Below are 20846 nucleotides of genomic sequence, written 5' to 3'. Positions count from 1 at the left end.
CACAGTGACACACGTTGTTAATGTAATGCTATTAATGATTCAGTCGCATGTCATTGTTGAAGGGGAACATTGCTCATTCCTAACATGAGTTTTGGAGCTAATGGAGTTACAATTGTCTTTGTTGCAGCAAATTAAACACAGGAGGAGTCACACATGGTCCTGAGTGGAGGGTATTTGTAGTGACTGGCTGATCCTGAGCATTCAAGCACTGGTATCACTGCACATACACAGAATCACTAGAATTCACATGGCATTCCACCCAAAAATCATAGAATGATCATAAAACAAGTGACAACTTTATAACCATGAAGTTAGATTGGAGGATTGAAGTTGTTTCTAGAAGTTCTGTTACGAGATTTATTTGTAAGCTCTGTTTTCTGGTCTTTGGCTGTTAATTGTGAAGGGTTTGCATAGAGAAGACTGAACTAGCATATTGCTGATTCTGACTGTATATTTATGTGCCACCTTTTTTTGGAGCTGAGGGTCTAGAGTGCAGACAGTACCTGCAGGGATTTCCCCCATCCTGAGCTATCACCTTTTGGTTATGTGTTATTATAGCTGAAACCTGTGTGTGTGTGTGTGTGTGTGTGTGTGTGTTTATACTGTAATCCTTGAGGGTGTTCCATTTATGGATTGGATGTATTTTTTTCCTTTCTTTCCTTATGAGCCTTCTCTCCACAAAGCATACCACCTGAGGTCCTTAGCATTTTAACATAGCATAACATACAAGAGCTATTATAAAACTATCTGTGTCAGACTTCTTTGACTTACTGTGCGGTATTTGACACGGAGCTAAAAATCAATAAAGGGCAGAAGTGAGTCATTTTTTCAGTCAGTTCTTTATAAACCTTCTTGGATGTCCACACTGGAGGTCCGAGCAGTCCTTGGGGATACGTGTGAGCGATATGGGGCAGTCACCCCACCTGACCACACCAGGGATACAGAGGACTGTCCCTCAGATGTATGGGGTTGGAGCAGACACTCTTGAAGGGTCAGCTGGGGCCAGGGGCCGGCAAGGGCGACAGCCAGGTGCAATCACAAAAGCAAAGATCTGAGGAAAGGAGAGGAAAAGATGGAAGGAATACCACCATGTCACACACACTTGCGAAATACCACCGTGTCACACACACTTCTACATGACAGTGGGCTGCGACATCAGATTCGGACACGGAGTCTTCCACATGCTGGCAGAACAGTTAGTTCCTCACTGTTCAGCCACAAAAATGGATTTTGGATTTATTTATATATATATTTAGCCAGTTATAGTCAGACTGGTGAATTTGAGGAGGCGGTGAGATGGCCATGAGCCAAGAGGAGAGGTCCCTGTGCCATGTGCAGACTGGGGAAGGGAAAGCAGAACAAGACACGTGGGATTGGTTGGCCCAGACGAACTGACAAGCTTCTCATCACATTAGCAAGTGATGTCGAGAGGCTGCGTTGTCAACATGGCTGCCTGATGTACTGAATTTCGGAAAAACTGCCCATTTTGAACTTCAAACTTCGCTTCCTGCATTACACTAAAGTGACTCCTGTCAGCCCCACAGTGTGTATGGAGGGAGGAGCCTCATTACATACTGTGATCCCGCTCTCTGCAGAATCAGATCCTGGGGCAGGTTTATCTAAATCAGGAGCCTAGGACTGACAGCTAATTACCAAACCTTGTCTCTCCTCTCTCAGGTGTGTAACGGCAAAGAGAGGCACCGTGGTCCTCTAGCGTAACTGTCTGTGCTCTAGGTCTAGGTTCTAAGTCTTAGGTCCGTGACGGATTTTGGACACAATTTAATCATAATCTAGGTCACTTGAGCATTAAATGTACTTTATCACAGTGTCATAAATTCAAAGGAGGTTGGAGCAGTCATAGAAGATTTTTGATTGCCTCGTTCTCAGACGTACAAAAAAGGCATTAAGATACTAATGTTCCTGGCGCTGTTCTACTCCAGCCACTCGGGCATGTATGCCTCTGTGTTAGCTTTGAACATTTTTTGATTTGCTTCTCTCAAACCCAATCAGCAGTTCTCTCACTCTGGGCCAAGAGCATCTTTGTCATCTCGTCTGAATAAAGCAGACGCGTGCGGCATGTTGGGTCATGTTAGCATATACCTCGGCGGTGCGTGGCAGGCGTGGAACATCAAAGGTGGAGTGACCTATGGACACTATAGCTGGGTGGATGGGAGACGGACTCCAGAACTGTTGAAGAGCCTTGCTAGATTCTGGTGTTTGTTTATTTATTTGTTCAGCTTTGGTGTTGTTTGTGCTGCTGCTGTCATCGCTGTTTAATTCTATTTGCCCGTGTATATGCTAACATGACCTAATAGCAAAAGACTCACTATAATGCTGTGCAGTCACTGCACTGGCAACAGGGTCAGATCGCGATGAGCTGGTGGAACAAGCCCCCTTTTATTATTTACACATTCATATTGACCTTTATACGGAGTCATAGAGGAACAATGAAACTTTGTCAAGTCCTTCATGATGACCATAAAGGGAGAGGGGGGGGGGGGGGGGGGGGGCGAGAGAGAGAGAGAGAGAGAGAGAGAGAGAGAGAGAGAGAGAGAGAGAAATGTATTATTTAATCTGACTGTCAATAGGACTGGCGCAGTGCTTTAGCACTGACGTTTTGTCTAATTACACAACACTGGAGATGATGACTACACAAAGATGGAGCAAATATATATATTTAAATAATTTAAATCACATTTGGCCTGCTATGATCCAGTATATAAACTGAATGTGATGCACCCATCAGGAGTTGCAGAATTACACAGCTTTCCTATAATCCTAAAATCATGTATCCGCGTTGAGCTGTTTTTTGTTGTTTTTTTCTCCTTTTGCTAGAGAACAGCCCTCCTGTGGCATGTGTATGCGGAAGCAGCACGGTGTGATTGTAATGAGTGTACCCCAACACCCGGCAGCTGGCTTGGCCCACTGTACATTCGATTTGCCCCCCCCCCCACCGCCCGTCCTGGGAGTGTACCAATATCAGCATCCTGTTTGGCTGTGAGTCACCATGCAGGGAGTTTCAACACATGGTGCACCTAAAGAAAGCCACCGCCCTCCACATCCCCTGTCTCCTGGGGCTTCCGGCTTCCTCTTGTAAGGCTTGATTAGGGGCTGTAATTACTGTGATGCATAGTGGGAGCAGAGAAGGCCCAGCTGACTCATACCAACAGCAGTCGGGCAGAATGAGCACCCCACCGGGGCAAAGCTCCAGGCTTTAGGGTTAATGCATCCACGTCATTACTGAGGCACGGGGCAGATAATGTCTTTAAATGTGATTAGGTGGGATTTTGTGTGTGTGTGTGTGTGTGTGTGTGTGTGTGTGTGTGTGAGAGAGAGAGAGAGAGAGAGAGAGAGAGAGAGAGAGAGAGAGAGACGCAGGTGAGCTCTCCTGTAAGCATGTGTTATTGTTCTCAGCATCATTTTTTATAATAAAATTCAATGCACTATACTTGAGTGTATGGTTTACTATATCATATTTAATTGTTTGACTGCACTCAGACAGCCTTAGATCCTAATTTTAGTTTTTTAAGCTTTAAAAGAAAATGCCTGTCTTAGTTATGACAGAGGAGAACAAAATGCAAATGCTAATTCCATTTTCAGCTGAACCTATGGCTTGAAACTCATGGTTAATTACAGTGACATGACAGCAAAAACATGAATTCCAAAGGATCTACAACCAAGTTCTTAACACGATCATTTTCATTATATTAATAGCTAATATTAATATGTCCAATTACTTTTGGCACCCTTATACACATGAAATAAGAGAGTACATCCCTTTGCGTTAAATCTGACAGCTGTGCACTTCATCATCATTGCTACATTTCAGTTCCAGCGTAAATCATAACTGTCCAAGTACTTACACACTGTCCCAAAATATACAGATGTCACTGTACATTAAATTTGATTCTCAGTGATTGTCACAGTATCCCAGAACTACACCAGCCCTGGGCTTCATGTCTATTACAGTTGTGAAGTCTGTGAGGCCACTCTGGCGGTGATCCAGCCATGTGTGTGTGGGGGGGTGGGGGGGGTGGGTGTGTGTGTGTGTGTGTGTCTGTACTGAGGATAAGGGTGTTCTGGGAGACTGGCGTCAGCAAGGTGCCAGTCTTCCTGCCTACTCTGTGCCATCTCTCAGTGGTACGGCACCAATGTGTGTGTGTGTGAGTGTGTGTGCATGTGCGTGAGTGTGTGTGCATGTGCGCGTGCGTGTGTGCGAGTGTGAATGTTCGTGTGTGCGGCCGTGCGTGTGAGTGTGTGAGTGCGTGCACGTGTGCGTGAGTGCATGCGTGTGTGTGCGCGTGCATGTGTGCGTGAGTGTGCGAGTGTGTGCATGTGAGTGAGTGCGTGCGCATGCGTGCCTGCGTGTGTGCGTGTGAGTGCGCGCGTGTGTGTGTGTGTGTGTGTGGAGATGAGAGCTCATTCAGAGGCACCAGCTATTCATGGGACCTTTTTTTTTCTTTTTTGTCTCACCGTTACACAAGCCAAACATCACTCCACTCTAGCATCCATTCGTTTGCTGGACACGTCAGAAATGGCCGGCTATAAACAGTCCCCGTTTCTCTGTCTCGGGTTGATACCCAAGAGGAAGCTTTCAGAGCTCTGTCTGACTAGCGACCCCTTCCTCGGCTCACGCTGCTGTAGCTGACCTCTGACCCTGTAGCCAGAGGTTGCTTTCTCTGAGCCCACACAAGGTGAAGCACAGGGCAACCCCGAAAGAGACCTGGAGCTGGCGGAGAGGATGGAGCATTCGACCCATTTTCTCCTCGTGGTTGGAGTCAAGGGAGTGAGAAGTCTATTGATATCGGAATTGTTTAGACTGCTTCCAGCGGGGACGCTCCTGGACTGGCTGACTTCACACCTCTCAGTGGCCCTCTCTCTCTCTCATTCTCTCTCCCTCATTCTCTCAAGCTTTATTGGCATGAATGTTACAAGTTACGTTATTGCCAAAGCAAATTAACATAAACAAGAAAGGGGAAATAGGTAGGGAAAAAACAAACGAACATGCATTATCTACAAAATAAATGAATTCCAGTCTTTAATCATCAACATTACCAACCAAGTGAGAAAAAAAATAAATTACTTGATGTCCCTTAGGATGTAACAAATTGCTACCAGTTTTGTTGCTTGCATAATCAGCCCACTCTTCTCTCCCAAGATACAGGCCAGTTGTTCTTTATTACTGCAATCTAGAAATTCAGGGTGGATGCTGCATATGTTCTTATAGAGCAAGAATGGCAGTAAATGCTTAATAGTTGAAAATTAGTAAATGTAGCTCTGTCTCCACCACTCCTGGATGACACTGGGAACACATCCTGTCCTCTCTGGGCATGCAGGTCTGTCCACGACCGCCAGTTTCAGTGGCCTGGCTGTGCTCACTGAGTTAGTACATTGTCAATATTTTCATTAGGTTTTTTGTCTTTAGGTCAGTTAAGTTGCCAATATATAGTCTTGATTTAGGGCCAAATAAAGTTTGTGTTGTGCTTCTCTGGATTCTTTCCAATATGTGATGTATTTTTGTTTTTCACTGGTTACGCTTTGGTCAGGTCTGATTTTTGGGGGAAGTAGGAAGTTGTCCTGAGGCTGTTTGGTGTTTGTAATATCAGCGGTTTTCAGTTTACTGAGACTCAGGGCCAGCTGGCCAGCGTTCTATAATGGACTGAGTAACTAAATTTTACATTACCAAAATTTTGGTGCTCTTTTTTTAATCTTTCGTAGTAGATTGATTGAGTTTTAAATCAGCATGGCATACATTATTTGGTGTTTTCCTCTGTACCCTGAGGATACCTCTACAGAATTCTGTATGCACTGTCTCAGTTAGGCATTTGTACCAAATTGTAACATAAACGTAGCCCATGTTTCCTGCAAAATCAAGACATCAACGTCTCTCTGAGGTTATGTTCACCTTACAAGCCACACATTCTCTCTCTCTCTCTCTCTCTCTCTCTCTCTCTCTCTCTCTCTCTCTCTCTCTCTCTCTCTCTCTATATATATATATATATATATATATATATATATATATATATATATATATATGTATGTATGTGTGTGTGTGTGTGTGTGTATATATATATATAGATAGATAGATAGATAGATAAATAGATATATATATATATATATAGATATATAGATATAGATATATAGATAGAGAGAGATAGATAGATAGATAGATAGATAGATAAAATTAAACTTTTCAAACTGAACACAGAGTTTAAAGAACCAATAAATCATTTATATGCAAACCACCAAAAAGTGCACACAATTTTTAAAATTATTTTTACATTTTTTCTACACAGTGCAGGTCATATGAGATGGAGAATCAAATTACTTTGCAATCCTCCAGTGAACAAGTTTATGCTCCATAGAGCAGGTCCCCCACATGGAGGCAGCAAGATTAAAATAGATTTAGTACAGGATCACCAAAACATCCACTAGGGGTCACTATAATGGTTGTTTCATAATGTGAAGAAGAGACATTGGAATCCTGACTTATTGCTCCTTTAAACCTTGAATATTCTGTAAACATATGCAAAAAGACCTCATTCTGTCTGAACGTAGATGTCTGTCTTTTTATTCTGTAATGAGAAAATGTATGAAGTGCAGGTTTTGCTTTATTCACTGAATGTCTGAATTATATACAAGACTGAATTATATACATTACATTTGATGATTGTGATGATTATTATAGCTTTTTATTTCATTTTATTTCTCCATTCGTATTTTAATTACAGCATGTCCGTTTCCATGTCCATTTCTTGGTTGTGTATGTCTTACCACAGTGTATCTCTCTTGCGCTCACTCTCCCTCTCTTTCTTTCTCTCTCTTACTCTTTCTGTGTCTCTTACCCCCGTAGTCTTGCACTGTCTCGCTTTCTGTCAGTAAAGTAGGCGCTAAAATAAGCCCGTGCTCAGCATTTTGCTAATAAATGCTATTTCTGCTTATGCTTTTACAGTGATACAAACCTTTAGCATTGTTTCAGGTACATAAGAAATGCAATGTTTATATAAAATGCCATACTGTGTGGTGATACAGTAATGCAATGTTATATAAAAATACAACAGAGGTTAAAAAGAAGAGGTAATGTTTATATAATCACTGAATATAATAAGTTAGTTTTCATGGTAGTGGTTTTGGCCTTCCTGATATCTCTGTGTCCATATCTTAGATGAGAAGCAGCATCTACTCTGTGGCCAAATTACAATCACACTCCATGCATGTTAACCTTATTTAAGGTCTGTGCTTTGTATTTAAATACAGTGTACAGCTGCCTAATAAATTACAGTAGCCTAAATTTAAAAGTGGGTACCCAGTGCAGTATTGTGTGGGGAAGCTGATGTCTAGACTCACCGTTCCTAGTTATAGGCCTGAGTGGGTCAGGGGCTGGTTGATTGTCATGGGATAAACATGGGATGTCATGGGATAAAGGTGGCATGACAACAAGAATGCAAGAATAAAATGCTATTTTTCCTATGCCATAGCCTCCTCCAGCAGTGCTCCTTTAACTTACCGGGTAGAGTAGGTAGAACAAAATGCTAGCAACAAGATCATGGGTTCATGCTGTGAAATGTAAACATATTCATGCGTATTACAGAAATGTTACATTATTAAAAACAAGGGACTATTTCAAATATAAAGAATAATGTCACATTTAGATGAGCCTGTTTTAATATGACACATTCATAATTATAACCGACCTCATTGGCGATGGAAGGACAGTACTTGCGAGGGCCAAAGGCTTTTTTGTTTATTTGGGGCTTGAGCCCCAAATGGTTTGAGCCAGGCCACGAAGTGTTTTTCCTCTAGAATAGCCAGAGGCGTCCGCAACGTTAGTTGAGGGTTACAATTTTGTTGACGGTAATTAATGCTCCCCACTGGCTTTAAAAACACAAACACTTTTGTCTTTGAATTTTTGAAAATGTTACCTAAGGGGTGCAGAAAAAGAGTCATAAATCTTTTTCTTTTATAAGATCACCAAGCACCAGGAGTGTTTCACAGTGAAGAGGGTTAACATATCAGTACAGTTAGCTAGTTAGCTAAGGCAGTGAGCTGACGGCATTATAACGGTATACATGTCTTCCCCTATCTATAAATGAGCTGTTATAGTATCTTGTGTATAGTTCCTGTGTCTCCTCTGCATCTCATCTCCTTCCTACATCTGGCTTTAGTAATGTGCTCCATGCTACACAACCCAGCACGAATTAGGTAACAGATGTGCCAGAATACATTAACTTTGTGAATTACACACTCTCTCTATCTCCCTCCCTCCCTCTGACTTTTCTCTAGGTAGAAATATGCAAATATCTAACTGCTGAATTAGCCTAAGCTTCCTACGCCGCCCGTCAAAAAATGATTGGCAGGCAGGGAGGGGCCTGCGTTTCCCTTTAATAGTGAGTTTAAAAAGTTCATGTGAAAAGGATCAGCATGTTCCCAGAATATAAGATAAGACAAGAAAAGATTCATGTGGATTTGGTGGATCTCAAAACCAGATCTGAGATTGCGCATTTCAACTTGTTTTAGCTCTACATCACTAAGCACAAAGAGAGAAGATTGTGTGTGTGGATGCATACACAAACGCAAACACACACACGCGCGCACACACACACACACACACACACACACACACACACACACACGGATGGGTCGGTGGGTGTGTTTACTGTTTCTGTGTGTAGAATACTGTTTACGGTGTATTGCTATTTTAGATTGCTTGCAGGTACCTGAGCACTATGCAGTTCACTGAATTGTGGTTTCTTCAAATATATCTCTGTACTCATTTAATGGCAACAAAGCTTATTCACACATATATGCGTTCACACACACACACACACACACACAGCTTGATGTCAACCGAGTGGAAGCCTGTGTGACTGAATCAGTGTGTTTACCTGCATAGAGCCAGGTAAACCATTCTCATTTAAACATTTGTGAGAACTGAATGCGCCTACTACTAAAATCTTCCTGGAATACCATGACAATTTCTACTGAAAGACATTTATGAATGTGTCAGTGCATCACGTGCAGTGGGCCTTTACAATGGATTTTGGGTAGAATCTCCTCTTACTCTCTGTACCATGACAATTTGCCATGTCCTAAGGGACTATAGTGAGTATAAAGACAGAACAGCCCATCAGTTCAGCCCTTCTGGGAAATCAGCTCAAGCCATTACATCACCCTCACCAGCGGCAGTTTAGCCGTTTGGGTTATGGAGCCTCATCAAAGATGAGATCTAATGATCAAAGCCAATGATGCTTGTCTGTTTGAATAACGATGCCGCGGAAACAGCTCATCCCCGGCCCGCGTCCTGAGGTTCGGGAAGAGGCCGCCCAATCAAGCGCATTCATTTGATTCCGCGAGCCTAGCAAAAGTTTTGTCTCGCGCCACATCCGCACGCGACTCCCTAGCAGTCATCTTAGCGCCGTCGATATCCGCTCACGCGGCGTCGTTGACACGGAGCTTGATATGCAAATGTTGGGTTAAATCTGAATATTGATTTGATATCCATCTCTGCACAGACCGTGAAAGACGAGTGGAGGTCTCCCTTGAATTACAATAGGCAGTGATGAATTGGAAGTGAGGTTATGGATTTTATATACCGTGAAGGATGATCTAATAGCTCATCAGTAAACCCAGTGGGAAACTGCAGTTTTTGAAGGTTTTATGCAGCGATTCAGAACAAAAATCTGTGGAATTTAATTAATGAATTAATTGCAATTAATTAATTAATACCTACATACATACATACATACATACATACATACATACTCTTAATACAAACTAAGATAGCTGATAAAAGTTTTTTTTCTGTTTAAAGAACTTAATGTACTTAATGTAATTTGTAGCTCTTAATATTTATTTTTTTATTGTGAAAGAACTAATTTTAGCATGAATAGTAATATGCAAATTCCATTACAAAATATATATAAGGTAAGGTAATGAGGTACGGTAATACCCCAAAAATAAAATGAGCATTAAAGCTTAAATGTTTGTGTATGTGTGACTATGTGTTTTGGGTTACATAGTGGGGGTTTAGTCCTGCTGACTAGAGTTAAATTTAGTACTAAGCATCATTTTAATGTTGTTTTCAATCTGGCTCCATCTGTACTGTATAAGCAGTGTAGTGACATGTGTAAAAAGTCTCTCTGCATCCACTGAGGTAGAAGGAAGATGAAAATGTATGCATGGGCATTCTGTCTGTCCTGGGAGCCCCAACCTCTCCATGCTCACTTTTATCCGTGTGAATGTAATGGTGCCATTACTCAGCTGACGCTGGGCTAAGGGCAGGCGAGGCTTGGACGCAGGCCTGAGTCTTCTTTCTTACACCAGCCACCTTGGATGAATCAATCACTGGAAGGGTTTTGAAGAGCTGCATGTAGGGGTGCATCTGCTGCAACCTTGCTCAACAGTCAGCCATGGCTTCCTGGTAGAGTTGAGAGCAGTCAAGCTTCTCTTCCTCATTCAGCTCCCTCAGCTTCTCTCTGGTCCCCGAATGCCAGTCCTCAGCACCTGCCGTGTGGCCATACTCATCATCTAGAGGTCACCTAATTCACTATGAATGGTGAGAGTCGATGGGTTGGCTATATTTTCCAGTTTGATTAAAGTAGTCAGGATCTCTGACCTGGGCATCAAGCACATTTTTCTCAGCTTCTCATCTTTCTCAGCTCTCTCAGTTCCCGAACAGCATTGGTGGACAGTGGTAGGTCTGGTGTGTCATATAAAACATCGGTTTACTCTACAATGTACTGGACAGCCTCAATCCATGAAGCTCATCTGGTCAGGACTGCAAACACTGACAGGAGACAAGTTAAAAGCCTGCACATAGTCCCACAACTCCAAGCAGCACCCTGCAGAACGTCCTTTTTATCAGGCCACAAACCCTGGTGAGGTTCTCAAAGGTGACTGGGAAAGCCTCCAGCACTAAACTAAGGAGATGAGCCAAACGTGCTTGGAGTTGGGAAACGGGCCATGAAGAATGGTGTTGAAGGTTTTTTATATAGCTTACTGTCTGTGATAAAAAGCCCACACATCACTAAAATTGATGTTGTAATTGTTAAGGCATGGTATAACCGAATGAGACACTGTGGCAAAGTTAACTTTTTTCAAGGAAAACAGCATCTGCTGCCAGAGATGGCTTTCCAACAAGTTGCAGAAGACTGGCAAGGACACAGCAGCCACAAGCATCTGTTGTCTCATCTAAAACAACACAGCTGGGCTTCCCCATCTACTACACACTTGATGTCCTCCACATGCTGAGGGAACAGTTGTGGCAGGTAGTCAGAATGAAGATGGAGCTGGAATGGAGTCTCCCTGTTTGCAGTATTTCTGCAAAAACAAAGCCAGCTTGGGGGCTTTCTACAGTGGAATAAAAGCACTGGTAAAATCTAGCACAAGCTCCTTATTCTCCTCTGTTGATAGGGTCTTGGAGAAGGAGGTCATAGTCCAAGTCCTGGATTGTGCTGGATAATAAAGAAAAAGCCTGGGATAAAAGGTTATTCTACCAAATGCATTTTTATCAAATAACCGTGCAAATTAGGTACACGCACACGAGGCTATCACAAATCTCAAATTGGACGTTTGAAGATGTCACTAATATGGGCAGTTATCCGTGAGGTATTTCACAAAGCAAGATTTTGCCAAGATAACTTGAGCCAGAAGTCAATACTGGAGGCGAAGTATCTTCTATCAGACAGTCCTCATTTAGGCTTAAATTATCCAGATAACTTGGAAATTGTGGATCCTGTCTCACAAAGCATAGTCAGTGTTCAGAGCAGCTGCCAGAGTTTCAGAATAAAAATGAACAAATGCAACCATGCTGCACTTGTTTTGCAACCCAGATTTAGGTACTGAAAGCAAGATTAATCCCTGTGTGTGGGAATGAAGCATTTGTGTTAATGTTCAAGCCCATGAAATGAAGAGGAGCCTTAACTGACATACAGTTTTTCCTGGTAAAAGTGACCCAAATCCAATTATCAGCCCAAATCTGATATTTTTGTTGCTTGATGCAGCACGCTCGACCAGAGGTAGACAATATTATTAAATTGAGACTCCAGTAACAGCCACTAGAATAAAGATAATGCTCGTGTTAATCTGCAGTGGAGACTGGATGCAAATTCTGGGAAAAAAAGAGCATGAGTGCGAAGAGGCGAAACACAGCCAAGCTTTTAATGAAGGGTCTCTGTGGAGATAGCAGCCACTGCACGTCATTGTTTGCGGGGTCTGTTACCTCACTATCTCGCCACTGAAATCGTCCCTCACTCTTGTCGTCCATCTTTCTTACCAGCAGTGCTACATTGTGACAAAGGTTGTGCCGGATGGACATAAAAGCCTGTGTTCATAGATATTTCAGAAGAAATGGCTGAACGCTGCCATAGGAGATCTTGGCTGCAGTGTCAAAGAAAAGTTAAAATCTGAAAGCAAGGTTTAAAGAAAAACTTGTTTACCTCTGGATGCCACATGCCACAAGAAGCATTGTGCTTTTGGACATGTGAATCAGTTTAGGAGCATGATCTGTTCAGACCAATGTTGAATGTAGGTTACATTAAAAAAAAGTATTGTGAACAGCCTAACACAAAAAAAATTGGATATGGTCAGAAAATTGGATTTGGGCTACTTGCTGTGTGAATGTAGCCCTTGTGAATGATTTTACAACCCTGAACTCGGAATTCCATCAGAGTTCTGCCAGCATAGATTTGGTCTGGGTCTGTTTATCAGCCATGATGATTGAACTTGAGTGGTGGCAAAACCTCTTGTAATACCACACCCAGACTTCAACCAAATGCTCATGTTTTGGTTTAGTTACTTTCTTATTTATTTTTTTTATTCCTTACTCAGTTTTATTGTTCTACTTGATCTGTACTCCTCGGCACAAAAGGAAATTAGCGCCTTGTTGTTTTATTTGAAGGCATGCTGGTAATTTTTTACGGAACTCCCCAGGGACAACTGCATTTAATTTTTTATCTTTGAGAAAAAAATATCATAATCTGTAGCCACAGATTTGTTAACTGTACCCTTATATTTCATTCCTTTATGTATCATTTAATAATAAACATAAGGTCGCTAACTAGGGTAAATGCCTGTCACAGTAGTTCTGTAATGAGCAGCGCTCATCCATGGCCCTTTTGAATACCTTCACCAGCTCCTTTAGAACACCCAGCATGCACCTGCAGTCTCTGTTGACTTCATTTCATCCTTAAGACACACTTTATAGACATACAATTACAGACTGCTTTGTATGGTTTCCATGCACGGTTTATCAGCCGCCCTGTACTCCATTCATCAATGGTCAGTTGCTCACCACACCATATTTGGTGAACCATTCTCAACACAGCAGTATCCATAAACTGAATACTGATGTAGGCCTAGAGGATAGCTAATACAGATTCGCATGTGGCAATAGATGGGAAAGAGGTTAAATGTACACTGACATAAGGTGATTTGTGTGTGTGTGTGTGTGTGTGTGTGTGTGTGTGTGTGTGTGTGTGTGTGTATATTTAAAAAATATTGTCAGTATGAATAATTTCTCTGTTCTGTTTTGATGTTTCTGCACACTGGGAGCTTTGCCTGTCTTTGCTGGGTGTTCTCTCTTTGCGATGAACACACTGCTTCTGCTAATGAGGGTTATAAACCACCTCTTTCACGATTACTTCTCTTCATCAAATTAGGAAGCAGTATGTTTGTGTTGCAAAACATATCCTTTTTGGTGTGCTAGCAAAATGTAATAGGCTTGTTTCTGTTTGTGCTCTCCTCCCACCCCATCTTTTTTCTCTCTCTCTCTCTCTCTCTCTCTCTCTCTCTCTCTACCTCTCTATCTCTAGTGAAGCTCAAGGAGGAGTTTGAGGAGTTTGGTCAGAGGGATTCCAGTGACTGGTGTACACAAGCCTAAAATGAGGATCTGCTGAGAGTCAGTATGATTGCATGCATTACCCTCAGTTTGTGCGGCGCCGTGCGAGCTTGATAGGAGTCCCTCCAGTCTGGCCTGGGACTGCTGCTTCGTATGTTTGGATAAGCTTTCTGTATGATCCTGCTTATAATGTGACTTCATGGCTGTGCCAGGATATCTACCATGTTCAATCCACATTTAAGCTTAGTTTTCTCCGATATGAAGCATCACATAGCCATGCACGCACACACAAATCTAATTTATTTATATAGTGCTTTTTACAGCACACATTGACATAAAGCAGCTTTACAATTGTATAGGTCCAGATCCCTAATTTGGAAGCCAGTGGTGAGAGTGGCAAGGAAAAACGCCCTGACTGGAGTTGACACGCAACCGTTGACAAGATTACGGACGTGTAGAAGCATATATCTGTTGTTGCTTTTGGCATTTATCCTCTGCAGCTAGATATGCTAGTCAGATTTCCCACCAACTCCACCCCAGACATCATCACCACCCCGATTACAGCACCACATCCTGAAGCTCCAGGCATTAGCCCACAGCGACTCTGTGTGAAGACCGTTATATCACTCTGTCGGTTCAGTGATATGCAACAGTCATGTGTAACAAATTGGAAAAAAAGACAGCTTTTAGTCATTTTCTTCATTATCGCCGTATTTAATGGACAGAATTGAAATTAAATCAAAATCAGATCTTCAGTTTGCTATTTCAGTTTGCTAAATACTGTGACATCAATGTTATGATAGCTATCAAATCGCCAAGTGAATGAGTGAGATATATCTTTTTAGCTCAAACGTTAGCATGCTACCTACCTTGGATGGTCTCCGTGAAATGACAAAACGCTGTTTAGAGTGTGGGTTTTCATATTCATATAATTGTTTTAATTACAGTATGTTTTTTATTAGCCAGATTTCCTTTCCATACAGTAGGATCATCAAAGCAAACAAAACGCATGGAACTAATTGAAATTAAACTGCATAGCTAAAAGGCCCTTTCCCATAACCATTACTGAACAGGCAAAACTAAATCATGAATCATTGATAACTCGGTCATTATCTTAAGTTATCAGGCAGTTATGACACGTTAAGAGGCCTAGCTTGTGACTGTGTTTCACCAAGTCAGTGCTTTGACAGCCTCTATCTGATAACGTTGCCTCAGCTTTGAAATACTAAAGGGGGTTTGACATGTTTTTCATTAAACTGCTTTTCCAAGCAGTTCTTTTCCAGTCAGTTAATGCAGCTCTGCCTGTAACATAGTAAGAGCGTCTTAAGATGACTGTGACTTTCCAGATGAAAAAGCTTCGGACTATTTGTGTGACTGAGTCTTAAGACTAGGGCAGGAATGAGATCTGACAAAAGGCAGGTGCCTGTCAGGAGCTGAGTTACCCACAGCACCACATTCTTTTTCTGACACTTTATAAAGGCCAGGTCTGCATGAGAAGGCTGACAAACCATTAGCGACCTCACTTGTATGAAGCAGCAATTACTGATGTCGAAAATGACATTTCGTTGCCTGACTTTATTACCGTGATACTTCAGGAGACGACGCATGTCTTAAGGTTTCTTAACACAATGTGGAAAAAGTGTGTGTTGGGGGGGTCTGAGGGTTTAGATGTTCTATAGGATTTTTACACTTCAGAACTACTTGATGATAGTTATTTGATTTTCAAATATGGATTTCAAGATCTTGAAATCAAAGTCATAAAACCTACACCAACACAAATAGCATATGCTATTTGTAAATCTTTATAATGTGGCCATCTACTCAGACACAGTTTGCAATATCGCAATATCGTAGCATGGAACAAACAAACAACAAAAGCTATCTTAATCTGTATTATAAAACCAGCTACAGACCTTTGGGTATTAAAGTTGCTTGTTTTGGACTTAGAAAAAGCCTTTTCTCATCATCCTTGGCCAAAATTACTGTAGCAGGGAGAAGAAGACAAAAATACACTTGCCGTATGTGATGCTGCACAAATCTAGGCAGCATTCTGTATTCCGTTTGAAGACCACAGTAGTCTCTACCAGTGATGATCAAAGAACTTAACCCCACTCTTCTACAAACCTTCTACAGAGGTTCTAGTTAACCTTTCCATTTTGACAAAGGAAATGTTTCCTGCTATATTGCCTCCACTGGCATCACTGAGAAAGCTAGCTGCATATCACTGTACCTCTAGTGGCCGGTCCTCATAAAACAAAAGAAGGGGTATTCACAAAGGGCCCTTGAACTGACCAAGGGTCTTAGTTATTGGAACACCAATTGCTGCAAGATTTTTATAACTGGACTGCAAACTTTGGCGGCAGATGCCCCACAGCAGAGGTGTTCGTTTTCCGCGCGCCTGACATTTCTCGCTTGCCCAGACTGGCGGTGTCTGATGCCACCCACCTGAGGGGCTTTGCGATTAGCTGATGAATTGATGTTTTGTGTTCTGGCATACAATGCATGAACCATTGAAGCTTAGCGCTGTCCACTGAACCAGACAGGAAAATGCTTTTTGTACATTAGAGTTTCTTTGGTTTGAGGGGGAAAACACTGGAAATAGTACACATTGTTTTTTTTATATTGTGTTTTGTTAACTTTTCTCCTCCCAGAGGGTAACAGAGGATGGTGCATGGTGAGAACTCACTCATTTGGTACTGCCACGCCACGTGTCTATGGCCTGAAATCAAATTCCTAAAATTTCTCGTTTTCCCTTTGCTTCCATCATTTAAAAAAAAACAAACTCTTATTTGGAGAACGTTTGAGGTCACACGTAGCACGTTAACCTTGAACGGTGGTGACAGCAGTGGGCATCCCTGGACCGACATCCTGTGGGTGTGTTTTGCTGCCGTGCCAATCAGTGCTCCCATAATGAGTTAGTTTCTTTTTTTCTTATCTTGACGGAATCATGGCATGCATAAGTCATGTCGTGATGTGAGGGAAAGTGCCCGTCGGGTCTTTTATCTGAGATCTTAGGGCATGTTTCATCGCTTTAGGTCTTATGTCTTTGCTGGAAAGGAGGTGATGAGATCTGAGACTTGCTCTGTAATCTAGCCATCACTGCAGACAATGCAGTAGTTTACACTTTCACTCCAGTGTTGCTGCTTATTGCCTATTGATGGTACTAGGAAGTCGGCATGTTCCTGTATTCAGCGCGTTCCTCTATTCAAATGAACTGCTATGAAGATGCCGCACTGAGTTGAAAATAAGTATCTGAATGAAGTGTACACCTTTCAGGTCTTGGGGAAGTTATTTTCAAAATGTGATATTACATATTGCTTCATTTTAAAGTGCGAAATTCCACTCAGAAAATATTGGCACAGGCAATTTAGCAGACGCCTAAAGAAATGATTCTACTTTGCAGAGCTACACTACCACCCTGGGAAACAGGATTGCCGGCCTGTTTATGTTATGAAAAACTAAACAAAAGTCTAAATAAATAAATGGTAGCCTGAATAAATAACTGGTAGAAGAAACATCTACATGAGAAACTAGAAGTACCAGATTCCACAAATATAAATGTATATGTACATGTATATATAAATGTCCCTTTATATAGTAACTCTAAAAACTGCATTGTTCTACAGAAGTATTAAAGGAAAACAACCGTAAAAATGCTAGCATGGCTAGAGGAAAGACAGTGAGGAACACCTAGCCTGATTCTTCATGAGACTCTGGAGCATTCCTGGATGAGGTTGTCGTGAGTTACTTTCCTGTTTTACTAGCATCATTTCCACCTTTTGGATTGCATTTTACATAACTGCATGCGTGTAATTACCTCCGTGGGCCCATGGCTATGTATGCAGAGTTCTCTGCGGTGATTGCCCACCTCATCTGGTTGTGACCACCCCACCCCCACCCACGCCGAGTCTGAGGTGATGAGCTATCAGGCTTGCTCTGTAATCTCACTATCACAGCAAATTAAGTTAAACGAATTCTCCATTTCTGAACATTATAGTTCAGAAAACATTTTATTTATCTATCAGGGTAGTTAATTTTTTTTCAGAAAATGTATTAACAAATATTTGAATTTAGAGCCGCAGACAATGCAAAAATCCTGCCCTGGCATTATGCCCTATAGAAGACTACAGCAGGCAATTTTGGGGGCCTGTCTTTAACTGGGCCTGTCTGTGACTCTTTTTTGATCCTCCAGTGTGAATAGAGCAGGCTCAGGGGTGACAAGACCATGTGCTGCTAGAGGACATGCTGCTTAAACTGACCTAGGGCCAGCACAGGGGCCGGTGCCTTGTTTAACAAGGTGATTTTTTTCCAGATCAGCTGTGTGTGTCCTGACAAACCGTCAACAAACCCTGAGATATGGCAGCCTCAATAATCTGGGCCAAAAACGCATTTTAAAACAACCTGTTTGTTGTCGTCAGTAAATGCTTTTTGGATGGAGGCCAAGAACAGAAATGTTGCCCTTATATAGAAGAAACGATGCGGATTGGGCTGCTTGTCCAACGGAAGCCTCTAAGCCAATCAGCTTCGGCGATGTTACCATCGCACAGAATGTTGAGCTTTGGGTAGCTCCGCCTTCTGGTACGTGCTGACTGGCTGAGACTGAGGAACAGAACTCGAGCCGCTTGTGTCTGTAATGAGAGCCTGAAAAACCCATTAAAGCTGAAGGTAACAACGGGGCAATTCAAGATTGATTAACCTTCCCAGCTCTGGTAAGTGCTGGAATTAATCAAAATCACATCCATCTGAAAACATCCCACCCCGTGCTGCTGAGATGAATACGTAAGCACATGTACTGTTGGTCGTATTTGGAGCAAAAGGGGGTGGAGCCGAGCAGGGCATCATGGGTAAGACAGCGATGGCTTGGCCATGCTGCAGGGAAGAGATAGCGGAGTTTACAAACCAGTCACGAGTCCAGGGGTTGCCTTCTCTGGAAGATGGTGTGTGTGTGTGTGTGTGTGTGTGTGTGTGTGTGTGTGTGTGTGTGTGTGTGTGTGTGTGTGTGTGTGTGTGTGTGTGTGTGTGTGTGTGTGTGTGTGTGTGTGTGTGTGTGTGTGTGTGTGTGTGTGTTGAGAAACAGCTACAGTACCTCCATATATCTCCCTCTGTTAATTACCAGGCAATGACCTTCCAGGCAGGATTTAGTGAAATGCTCACGTGAACATAAAGACCATTGGGCCCTCTTCCCCTTTCAATTTATTCCATCTCCTTCACGTCTTAACCCCTTGCACAAACGCATATATGCACATATGTGCATACACACACACACACACACCACCACCACGGCTCTTTCTGCCTCGATGTGCAGCATTTCCTGTTTCTGCGGCAGTTGGGTCTCATTGAAATGTGCTGGGAGGTGGTTAGTCTTTCCTTTACAGCCTATCAGAATAGCGCACCTTTAGAAATGTGTAACATGGTTTCCAGGCTCCCACAGACATACATAATTCAATACATTCTAAGAGCAGCGTGTATTTTACATAAAATGGTCTCCATTTTGTTTCCTTCACGTCTCATTCTCTCAGTAGATGATTTATGCCGTAAGATTAATTTCCCTTCTCAGAAGACATTTTAATTAGCACAAGGCATTTCCCTTTACTGTCAACACATTTACATTTATGCATCAACTGCCCAAGTTTTTAACTTAATATTCTGTATTTTATTAGCCTCTGGCGTTTATTTGAAGTGTCTCGCGTCAGATCTTTTGCTGCACCGGGTTGCTTTCACCGCATGGTGTCAAAAAATACATATAATCTTCAGATGCACTAGAGTGCACCAGTCTTTTAAAAGGCAGATGAGCTGCACTCTGAGTGTGGAAACTGTTGTCTTCTCCATCATTCCTTCTGACCTACAAATGCATATGTGTGTGCGTGCGTGCATGTGTGCCTGTGTATGTGTGTGTGTGTGTGTGTGTGTGTGTGTGCATTCCTGTGTGAATCATGCTGGTACCCTATGTGCTTAGTTTAGTCTGGTCTCCTTCAGTTACCACATTCCTTCATAGCTGCACTAAGCCAGTAGTGGAGAAGTGTTCTTGGCAGGGTGAAGAGCTTTGTGAGTCTTTTCAGTTACTATGAGTGGATGCTTATATACTTTTTAGAACAGAGGGTTGATAAACTGACTCCCTGAAGGATGCCAGTGTATTCGGAGGCCTGGAATGAAGTGTAGCTTTATACATATTGCATGTATATGACAATGTGTGTATGTGGCATGCTACACTGGAAGCTGCACGTGTTTTGAAGAGTCCCCAGTGCAACAGGAAATGGTTTGCCAAAACTGTCTGCACATTTCAGTGGTAAAACTTAGTAAAATTTTGTTTTTTAATGAGACTTTGTTTAATAAGTGTGCTGTGACTCTGTGAGTTCCTGTAACAACTGTCCTAGGGGACTGAATTTAGCCTGTAACAGTTTAGTTTGCATCTGAAACATTATTTATGCTAATCACACAAACCCTCCATTCCTTCCAGTCATCTGAACCAAGGCAGTCAACATTTAAGAGAATGCATTTGCTTTGGGAGAACGCGAAAAGTGCAGCCGCTTGATATCTGTGCGCTTGTGCATGTGTCTGAGGGTGTGTGTGCGTGTGTCTGTGCGTGAGAGAGAAAGAGAGAGAGAGCTATAGAGAGAAGTGTAGCACATTAATGAATCTGTTTTGGCCTGGGGAAAGTGTTTCATGAGGAACACAAGTAACTGATCTCTCTGGCACGTTGTGTTGGAGAGCTGCCAGACCCCCACCCCCCACCCCCCAAAGCAGTACGATCAGGCTCTTATTTACCTACTCACCTAACCTGATGTATCATAGGGCCTATTTTCATAACACCTGTGTAGCCAAACATCTTAGCAGCAGCCTCATTGGGCACTCCCTCAGCATAGGGCAGGGGTGCCCAAATCTGGTCCTGGAGAATTTATTCAAAAATTTAGTTCCACCCCTAATGACAATAAACCCTGATATTAAGATGCTTTTGAAGGACGCGATTAACTGGATCAGGTCTGTTAGAACAGGGTCGGCCCTAAACTCT

At 42.3% G+C, this 20846-nt stretch overlaps 1 protein-coding gene across 2 annotated transcripts in view; it reads left to right on the top strand.

Annotated features, from left to right (window-relative positions):
- dlgap1a (discs, large (Drosophila) homolog-associated protein 1a) overlaps positions 1-20846 on the top strand; it is a 78845-nt gene that overhangs the window by 15755 nt on the left and 42244 nt on the right. For both annotated transcript variants that reach the window (XM_035528572.1, XM_027001269.2), the window contains exon 2: positions 13812-13897. The gene's annotated coding sequence lies outside the window, so the exon portion shown is untranslated. The remainder of the gene's footprint in view (positions 1-13811; positions 13898-20846) is intronic.

This window comes from Electrophorus electricus, chromosome 7 (assembly GCF_013358815.1).
Source record: "Electrophorus electricus isolate fEleEle1 chromosome 7, fEleEle1.pri, whole genome shotgun sequence".
Taxonomy (NCBI): domain Eukaryota; kingdom Metazoa; phylum Chordata; class Actinopteri; order Gymnotiformes; family Gymnotidae; genus Electrophorus; species Electrophorus electricus.
Note: the sequence above shows the minus strand (reverse complement) of the source record. Positions and strands in the feature narration are given on the sequence as shown.